General features: G+C 38.7%; 1 non-coding gene across 1 annotated transcript; it reads left to right on the forward strand.

The window, feature by feature from the left end:
- Positions 1–10,308: 10,308 nt before the first annotated feature.
- LOC115935872 (U6 spliceosomal RNA) lies at positions 10,309–10,415 on the forward strand. Its single transcript, XR_004071469.2, has one exon. It is a non-coding gene; the product is annotated as a U6 spliceosomal RNA (small nuclear RNA).
- The last annotated feature ends 358 nt before the right edge of the window (positions 10,416–10,773 follow it).

The following is a 10,773-nucleotide window of genomic DNA, read 5'->3' on the forward strand; positions in this document are numbered from 1 at the left end:
TTCTGACAAGTTCCCGGGTGATGCTAGTGCTGCTGATTTGGGAACCACATTTTGAGAATCACTATTGTTGTTACCGGAGAGGGGGTTCTGATCCAGACCCCAAGAGAGGGTTCTTGGATTTTGCGCAAGAAATAATTCAGGGTGAGTCCGTAAAGTGAAAGCAAGTTTATTAAGAAAGTAGAGAAAAAAAGAATGCTTACTCCATAGACACAGCAGCCCCGAAAGCTGGTGGTTGCCCACTTTTATGGTTATTTCTTGATGATATGCTAAACAAGGGGTGGATTATTCATGCCTCCCCTTTTTGGACCACACAGGGTAACCTGTTGTTGCCATGGCATTTGTAAACTGTCATGGCGCTAGTGGGAGTGTAGTAGCGAGGACTACCAGAGGTCACTCTTGTCACCATCTTGGTTATGGTGGGTTTTATCCGGCTTCTTTACTGCAAGCTGTTTTATTAGCAAGGTCTATTATGACCTGTATCTATGCCAACCACCTGTCTTATCCTGTAACTAAGAATGCCTTAACCTCCTGGGAATGCAGCCCAGTAGATCTCAGCCTCATTTTACCCAGCCCCTATTCAAAATGGAGTTGGACAGGTTCAAACGACTCTGACATTGTGAACCTATGGTTTTCAACACTTTATATTAGAATAACCTGGAATGCTTTTAAAACATCTAGAGATTCTGATTTTTAGTTGGTCTGTGGTGGTGTCTAGGGATCAGTATTTGAAAAAACTCCTCAGGTTGTTCCAATTTATATCTGGCAAGAACTACAACTTTAGACTTGACATGTACTTAAAAAGTTCTCCAAAGTAGCTTGCAATATGAAAATGGGCGTTTCTGTGAGACACCAAAAGAAATGGTATGAAATCATTCATAAAGAGTTATGATTACTAAAAATCATTAAGAATTTTAATGATTATTAAGAATATTTATTTTTGAGAGGTCAGGAATGAGAACAACCCATTTTTAGATGATTTCCTTTTAAAATTGTAAGAGGATCTTGGTGTTATAGTTTATTCTGAGGATGCTGGTCAAAGGATGTGCTACCATTTGTGGTTAGCACATTATATGACAAATGATTTGGTATGATTCTCCTCTGCAATAGGTTCTGAGTAATATCCCTAACATGAAGTCATGTGGGATTCTATGGTGTTAGAAATGCACACCTTAGAGAGTGGGACTTAGAGCTTAAACATAAAAGACATAAAAGATGACACTGCCATTGAGGCAGAATCAGCACATAAAGGAGTCGAAGGCACAGGTTTTGCATGACAGGCTAGGACTGGAATCCTAGCACTGCCCATTTCTGAGTATGACCTGTGAAAACTTGCTGACAATTTAAAAGCAATAGTTTCATGATGTGTAAAATGGATCCTCATGGTTAAATGACATTCCTTAATGTTTTAGTTTTCAATATATTCTATTGATTTTCTGCTAGCATAGTTGAGATTTTATCTCTTATATACTCCCACATCACCAGTGCTTTCTCTGACCCCATGCAAACATCTACTACATTATACATTTTTGGTGAAATCAGTATTCACCATTTACGTTCTTTTAATTATGTACGTATTGTTCACAGCATTATCATAAAATGTAATACGATTACATTTCTTTTATAACTTTTTGTTTTTGCTGGAGTTAGTAGTTGCTAGGATCCTCCCCCTACCACCAATATATTTGGTTTTCCATGTGCCTGTCAATTCTTTCCCAAGTACTCTGACAGAATTGTACATGTCCTTTTTGTATAGCCATACTTGATCTATTAGTCCTCCCCTTTACTCTTCCCCATGGAAACAGCTCTGTTCCAGAGCCTTTTATCCTACTCATCCAGTCTGGATTGGCTGATCTCTAGGCTTTTGCATAGCTGCCATTGAGGAACCAATTCTCATCCAAATTCCCCTCATCTCTTCTGTGTTTCATTCCTTCTTTTGAAACTCATGACTTCTTGGTTTACTTCCTTCTTGTGGTGGAATTTACCTTACAATAACTTTTTGGGAAACAATGCTTGGGAGACAATTTTGGGGTAACCTGTATTCTAAAAATGTTTTTATTTTTATTTTTCCTTTTGTTTGATAATGTAGATGGGACAGAATTGTATGTTAGAAATAAGTTTTCTTCAAAATTTTGATGATACTTTCTATTCCTTTCTCCTTTATTTTTGCTCTTTAAAAGTCTGATGACTTTGGTTGGGCGTGGTGGCTCACACCTGTAATCCCAGCACTTTGGGAGGCCGAGGCGGGTGGATCACCTGAGGTCGGGAGTTTGAGACCAGCCTGACCAACATGGAGAAACCCCTGTCTCTACTAAAAATACAAAATTAGCCGGGCGTGGTAGTACATGCCTGTAATCCCAGATACTCGGGAGACTGGGGCAGGAGAATCACTTGGACCCAGGAGGTGGAGGTTGCAGTGAGCTGAGATTGTGCCATTGTACTCCAGCCTGGGCAACAAGAGCAGAAACTTCATCTCAAAAAAAAAAAAAAAAAAAAAGTCTGATGACGTTTTATTCCTGAATCTTTCTACATGGTCTCTTTTTTCTTCTATTTAAACTTTCAGGATTTTCTTTTTATCCCTGGTGTGCTGAAATTTTATGGTGACATGCCTTGGTCATTTTTGGGTACTTGGGTGGGGCTTTTCAAACTATAGATTTATTTTCTTCAGTTCTAGCAATTTTTCTTTTATTATGTCTTTTATATGTTCCTTTCATCTATTTTCCATTTTCTTTTTCTGAAGTTCTTATTTTTCAGATCTTAGTAGATCCTCTAATTTTGTCATTTTTTCTACTCCTGTGTATTTAAATTTTATGGGATTTTTTTTTACCTTGCCTTTCGAGTGTTCCTTTGAACTTTTATTTTTAATTTTAATTATCACAGTTTTTGTTTCCATTTGCTTTCTCTTGTTTTAAGATGCCTTTTTATTTAACAGTGTCTCATTCTGTTTTTATGGATGTCCTACCTTTTCTTGTTTTTTCTGTTCTTAATCATTTCTTAAAAAGTTTTTTTTGGTTACCGTTCTCTGTACTGTCAGTGTTTCCTCTGAATTCCGTAATTCTGTTTTGCTTTTCTGCTTCTGTTTTTAGTTTTAGAGATGTGCCAATTATTTATCTGCTGTCTCTAAGCTGAGCACTTACTCTTCCTTACTTGCTTCTGTACTGCTACTTCTGGGAGTCTACAAACTACATTTCCCAGGATCCTTTGCCAAGAGGCTGCCTTTTAGGTTCTGTCAGTAAGTGGCATTTATGACAGTTCAGAAGTGGGAGGAAAGGGTAAGCTTTCTGATTCTGGCTTCCGTAACAGTGGAAATTGTTGAGTTGCCAGAAATTGCTGGTGATTGTTGTGAGGATTGTGGGTTATGGCAACTACCAACTCCAGGTGTCTGTTCCAGCAGCAGTAGCACCTCTTAGGCATTTCCATGTCTCCTATGTCTGGGGAGGCTTTCACTGCCCTAGGCTGCCTCCTCATAAAAATAATGAAGGAAAATGAAATAGTCATTGATTTGCTGACATCCAGACACATCTTTTTTTTTCATGGAAACCAACACCAGAAATAGTAAATGGGAAATCAATTAACCTTACCAATTCTCTATTCTTCCTGAACAAGATGGATAAGTTATATTAATGTGCTGTATATATATATTTTTTACCTGAACTTTTGGAGAAATAAGAGAACCTGTTAGATTTGAAATAGATTGTAACATTTACAGAAAATTTGCTTGTTTATAACACAGTACTCTGGCCAGGACGTATGCTTCATCAGGAAAATGTCATAACTGAATTGGAAATAGGAATTTGAAGCCATTTATTTCTCTGTAAATGAAAACACATTCAGTCTTACTCTTTTGGTGATACCAGATAATACCATTTTAAGGCCATAGGTTCTTGCTTTAATTATATTTGTCACCATGTTAATTAATTTCTGCTTCTGTGTATAGTTGCCCAGGTAACACATGTGTGTGTCTGTGTGTGTATGTGAACTAACAACTTAATTAGTGGAGAACACTGGCCATATGGATCACCAGAGTTTTTCCATATTAATTACCTTTACAAGTCAATGAAGGAACAAAGGTAAAGGCAAAAGAATTAGAACCAGGCCATTTTTTTTTTCTAGCATAACAGTTTTCCCTTACTTGGTTAACAAGGAAGGTTGAAAACTCTTAAAGAGACTCTAGCCTAAAGCATTGAGTCTTTCAGAAGGGATTTCCAAACTAAACTATGAAGACAAATTTGGACAAGAAGTAAATTTTTTTCTTGGTTATATGCCTCTGAAAAGCATATTATTTAATAAACCATTGGTCAATTACTCTGGAGTGAGAATTGCATTCTTCTGAATCGAACGATCAACATAAACTTCTATTAGGTTGGTACAAAAGTAATTGCAGTTTTGCCATTACTTTTAATATGTGTGTGTTCATGGGAATCTTTGCTTGTTTGTTTCTGTGGTTGTGTCAATCTATGTACAGCAAATTTAGTGTGATCCCTGTCTCCTCAATTTGGCGTAGAGAGAAAAATACTAACTTGGGAATCAGAAGAATTGGGATCTAGCTTTGGATAAAAGGGCTAATACTTTAATATGAAAAGCCTCTTAGGAGACTTCACCACAAGAAGGATCATGCATAGTATTGTTTACAACAATGAAATCTGGAAAAAAATCACTAAATTTCTAATAATTGTGAATTGTTTAAATACATTTTGGTACATTTACGTGATGGAATTTATGCAGCCATTTAAAATATTGCTGTAGAATCATATTTACTGGCATAAAATGATGTTTTCACAGATAGATTTACTTCATATAATGACTGTTCATTCAACAATTTTTGGCCATATTGGCTATTTCACAGTTATACAACTTTTCAGACAATGTTTAAAAAAATTTAACTATTTTTCACCCAAGCAATACTAAGTAAATATGCTATATGAAACATTATAGTTTTAGGATAACCATGTTAACCAAACCAAATTGGTTAAACATTATGCTTTTAGGATAACCATGTTAACCAAATGATTTTAGGATAACCATGTTAACCAAACCAATTTTCTCAGCACAGTAGTTTCTAGTCAAATAATATAATGTGAAACAAGTAGGATTGGGCATCATATTAGGTGATTCTAAATACTTTGCTTTGTGTAGGTTCACCAATCCAGTGAGGTAAAGACATAGTGTCTCTGTGTGCTCTTTCCATACATTGCTAACAATTATAAAACTGATATGGTTTGGCTGTGTCCTCACCCAAATCTCATCTTGAATTTTAGTTCCCATAATCCCCACATGTCATGGAAGAGACCCAGTGGGAAGTGATTAAATCATGGGGGCGGTTTCCCCATGCTGTTCTCATGATAGTGAGTAAGTTCTCATGACATCTGATGGTTTTATAAGCGTCTGGCATTTCCCCTGCTTGCACTCATTCTCCCTCCTGCTGCCCTGTGAAGAGGTGCCTTCCACCATGATTGTAAGTTTCCTGAGGCCTCCCCAGCCCTGCTGAACTGTGAGTCAATTAAACCTCTTTCCTTTATAAATTACCGAGTCTTGAGCAGTTCTTTATAGCAGTATGAAAACAGACTAATACAAAGACTTAGCCTTTATTTTACCCTATAGATAGCTTTCAGTGATCTAACTTTATTTCTAAGTCCAATTATTTCTAATTTGAGTGCCAAATATAATCATGAATCCCTGAAAATGTGAAAAATTGGTAAAGAAAATGGTGTATAGAAAATTCATCTTCCAAAAGAATGACTTTCTCACAATTGTCCCCAACCAACATCCACTACGAAGACTATTTGTCCTCATTTTGTGAGTACAATAGATCTTTATTATATTTTAGTCAATGTACAAACCATATTCAGATACTTTGGGATACTGTTGTCTGCTGTTTGTATAAACTTGTTTTTATTGCTTAATTAGCAATGTGAAAATTGTTTGGGTAAGGTAGGTTAAGATAAAAAAGTGTCATAAATTTTTTCATTAAAAATTAAAGAAAAAATTTAAATTTACTTTTTTTATATTTAGAAAGGCTTTTCAGAATTGAGTAATGCTGTCAAGCATGAGAGAAGTGAATTATTAAATTCAATAAAGCAGATTGCAACCTACAGGTAGCAAAAGATAGACATAGTAGAAATATATAGATGGATATATAGATAATAAATTGAAAAGATATATACTAAAATTGTTCCCAGTGATTGTGTTGTTAGATGATGGGGGTAATCTAATTTTTAAATTAAATCTGATGACTTTCCTCCCTCCCTCCCTCCCTTCCTTCCTTCCTCTTTCTTTCCTTCCTCCTCCTTTCTCTCTCTCTCTTTTATTTGCTTAAGTGGCAAGATAATATTTTGAGATATAAACTAAAATTCCATCCCTATAGGTTTTGTATCTCTTCGTCAGTCTGATGTAGTATGAAATTTATCTTTATGCCATAGAGATGGGCTGACACAGAGCAGATTGCAGGTAAAAGAAAAGTAATTTTTAACTTTTGTATTTTTGAAGTTAAGACCAGGCTAACACAAAGTTTGGAAAACCACATGAACAGTTAGAGCCAGTTCTCCCACATAAATACTGGATAATGTCTGCCTGGACTTGGGAGGAGCAGAAGAGAATCAGAGGGAAAGTAAGGTTATGGGTCTTCGATGGGCCAAGTTCTGGGATTTGGAGGGAGGAGGAGAGTGATAGAATCCTCCAGTACATTTCATGATTTGAGAGCAGGGAAGAACTCCTTGCAGAGGAATTAAAACTCACAAGTAAACAGAAACGTCTCAAAATAATGTTAGGAGGATTTTGCCAAGTGTTGATTTAGGGCTTTTCTCATTTGGATGATTACAGAGGCAGAGAAAAAGTGGGAGGTAGAGGGAGACGGTGAGAATTAACACTTCAAGACTCTTACTACAGTCCAGATATTTCTATCTCAACAATAGTTCAGTAAGGCTTTGGGTCAATATGGATCATTTGGTTATAATAATGTATGGAGTATTATTTTCTCCAAATCACCGTAATGACAACCAATATTACATACACAGAGATCACTTTCCTGGAATTTGCCTGATGTCAAAATGTATTTATAGTTGCTCTCAAGCCACTTTACAAATAAACAAAAGAAACCATTTTGAAAGCTTTAAAGTTCACAAAGCTTTATTTCCATTAAAATCTAATCTGAACAAAATATACCAATCTAGTTCCACATAATGTTGAAATGTGACTTCATTTCTAACCTGCCATATAGTCTAATTTAAGAAATAGCATTACACAAATAAAGTATCTCTTTATGCCTTCTAGTAACGAATTCCATCTTCCTGTTTACATCTATCAAAAAATTATAGCTTGGCTGGGCGCGGTGGCTCACGCCTGTAATCCCAGCACTTTGGGAGGCCGAGGCAGGCGGATCATGAGGTCAGGAGATCGAGACCATCCTGGCTAACACTGTGAAACCCTGTCTCTACTAAAAATACAAAAAACTAGCCGGGTGTGTTGGTGGGCTCCTGTAGTCCCAGGTACTCGGGAGGCTGAGGCAGGAGAATGGTGTGAACCTGGGAGGTGGAGCTTGCAGTGAGCTGAGATCGCCCCACTGCACTCCAGCCTGGGTGACAGAGGGAGACTCCGTCTCAAAAAAAAAAAAAAAAAATTACAGCTCAAGAGTAAAAATATTTGCAAATATGGTTTGACCTTATTTCTGCTATTGTTTTACTTCCACTTCTCTCAGAGTTTATTTTGCTAATTCTGCCCTTTACTCTGCACCTGACTCTGCCCTTGCCACTCCACTGAAGGTCCTCTTTTCCAGGTTGCCAGCATCCCCTGCACTGCTGAACCAATGCATCCCTTCTCTGCCTTGACCTAACTTAGTTTCCCATAAACAGCCAACACTATTGTTCATGCTCTCCCTCTTGATATTTCCACACCCCCATTTATGTTTGTCCACCATCATTTTTGGATTTTCCCCCTTCCACTTTTAAACTTCCCCAAAAGCTCTTCTTTTTCCTCTCCATTCCTTAAACATTGGTGATTTTTTGATGTATGTCCTCAGTCTTTTTTTTTTCTTTTTATTCATCCTCATTCTCTTCCTGAGAAATATCTTGTTGTTTCAAGGCTTTAATTATCAGCTATATGCTTATTGTTAAATCTACATCTGTGATCTAGCTGCTTCTTCTGAGCTCCAGACTTATGTATCCAACTGCTTACTGGGCATCTCTGCCTGGATGTCCCATAGTCCCTCAAACCGTATATGCCCAGATTGGAACTCATCCTCCCCACAAGCCTGTTTCTCCTGTGCACACCTATCAGTGCCTGGTATTCCAGGTTGCATCTTAACCAAGCTAGAACCCTGGAGGTCCCATTTGACTCCTCTCTCTCTGTGAACCCCCATCTGTATTAGTCTATTTGGCTGCTATGACAAAATATCATGGGCTAGGTGACTTAAACAACAGAAATTTATTTTCTCATAGTTCTGGAAGCTGGAAAGTCTAAGATGAATGTGCTGGTAAATTTAGTTTTTGCTGAGGGCTTTTTTCCTGGTTTACAGATGGCCACCTTTTTAATGTGTCCTTACATGGCGGGCAGAGAGAGAGAGAGAGAGAGAGCAAGTTCTCTGGTTTCTCTTCTTATAAGGAAGGACACATCCTATTGGATCAGGGCCCCATACCTATGGCCTCATGTAACCTTAATTGCTTCTTTAGAGGCCCTAGCTCCAAATATAGCCACATAGAAGTTAGGGTTTCAAAATATAAATTTTATCGGGAGTTGAGAGGGACACAAAGTTTCAGTTCTTAAAACCATCCATCAGTCACCAAGGTCTTTAATTCTTTGTAATAAATAGTGTGTGAAATGCCCACTTCTCTCAACCCCGTGGTCATTAGTTAAGTTCTGACACCATCATCTTTCTTTCACCTGATTTACCACAGCAAGAATCCTTACTGTTTCCCTGCTTCCAGTCTAGCCCTCTCCCACCTAGTCCCTACACTGCAGCTAGGGTACCCTGTCTCAAATGCAAATCTGATCACATTACCCTTCTCTTAAATCTTTTCAATGACCTCCCATTACTCTCACAATAAAGCCCAGTCCTGTTCATGTGGCTTATGAAGACCTCTGTGACCTGGGCCTTGCTTGTCACCCCAGTCTTACCTCTGACAGCTCCCCACTGTCTTAGTCTGTTTTGTGTTGCTGTAAATGAATACCTGAAGCTGGGCTGTTGATAAAGAAAAAAGGATCATTTGGCTTATGATTCCAATGACTGGAAAGTTCAAGATTGGGCGTCTGCATTGGGTGAAGGCCACAGGCTGCTTCCACTTATGGTGTAAGGGGAAGGGGAGTCGGTGTGTGCAGATATCACATGCTGAGAGAGGGGACAAGCAAGAGAAGTGGGAGGTGCCAGCTCTTTTTAACAACCAATGTTTGAGGGAATTAATAGAGTGAGAACTCACTCACCCTCACCCCCCATGGAGGGCATTAATGTATTCACGCAGGATCCATCTCCATGACCCAGACATCTTCCATTAGGCCCCACCTCCCCGTATGGCCACACGGGGGATTAAATTTCAACATAAGGCTTAGAGGGGACAAACAAACATCCAAACTATAGCACCCACCTTGTACTCAGTGCTCCAGGCTTAAGAAGCATCCACTTTCCCCAAGGAACTATATTTTTTCTCTTGCAAGTCTTTAAGAACTTACTGTTTTTTTCCTGCAATTGTGTTCTGCTCCTTCTCCCTCCCTCCTCTTCTTTCTTTTTCCCTGTCTCCTCCCCAGCATCTGAAGAGCCTGGCTAATGTTTCCTCAACTCTCAGGTCCCAGCGTTGTCAACACCACTTTCTCCCAGAAGCTTTTCCTACCCTCTAAGGCTGAGCGGGTGTCCTTCCTCCAGAGGCTCCTTTGCTTAACTCATTTCTTCTTACTGTGTCCCAGAGTCTAGCACAGAGCTTGGCACAAAGCCAGCTTTCACTAATTAGAAATGGATGAATACATCTCACCCACCATTCAGGCCAGTTAATCAGGCAATAAACCCGTTCTGTTCTGGTAACAGTGTCCTCCACCTCTGAAGGAAAAAGTAAACCACATCTACATTATGTCAGTGTGCTATTTTAGGGGAGTCAGCAGGTGATGTCATAGGACAGAGCTCTGCAGGGTGGGTGGGAATGGTCTTGGGTGCAGGGAGATCAGCTCAGCCACTGTGTAGGAGGGACGTCTTCATGTCCCCTCATTTGCTGCCAGGCCGTCATGACAGCTTTCTATCTCTATGTGAATGAATGACTGCAAACCTGAGAGGTATTTAAAACATCCAACAACTGCTATGGCTGCATAGATAAATAAGTGAATAAGAAAATGACAGTGCTCGCTTTGGTGGCACACATACCAAAACTGGAATGGTACAGAGAACATTAGCACAGTCCCTGTACAAGGATGACACACAAGTTTGTGAAGTGTTAAAAAAAAAAAAAGAAAATCAGAAATGGGTTTCTTATTCTCTAACTAAACTAAACTGTATGTCACAAAACAAATGATATAACTAATTCTGGTGCATATCACTCACCAAATTATTCTAATAATTTCTAACTTGTTTATTGATTTTAGAAAAAATGTTTTTGTGGTTTTCACTGACTAAATAGTGCTCCTTTCTGAGCCGTGATTGAACACAGAACTACATCAAGGTCTTCCAAGGATTTTACTGTTAGCAACGGTGTGCATGTAGATGCCAGCACCTCCTCCACAGCAGGACTTGGAGAGCCTGTGTCCCAGCCTCACCAATAATGCCAGTGCTAAGTTGCTGCCCACCATTTACTCTGTTATTCCAAC

This window comes from Gorilla gorilla, chromosome 13, assembly GCF_029281585.2.
Source record: "Gorilla gorilla gorilla isolate KB3781 chromosome 13, NHGRI_mGorGor1-v2.1_pri, whole genome shotgun sequence".
NCBI classification, from domain to species: domain Eukaryota; kingdom Metazoa; phylum Chordata; class Mammalia; order Primates; family Hominidae; genus Gorilla; species Gorilla gorilla.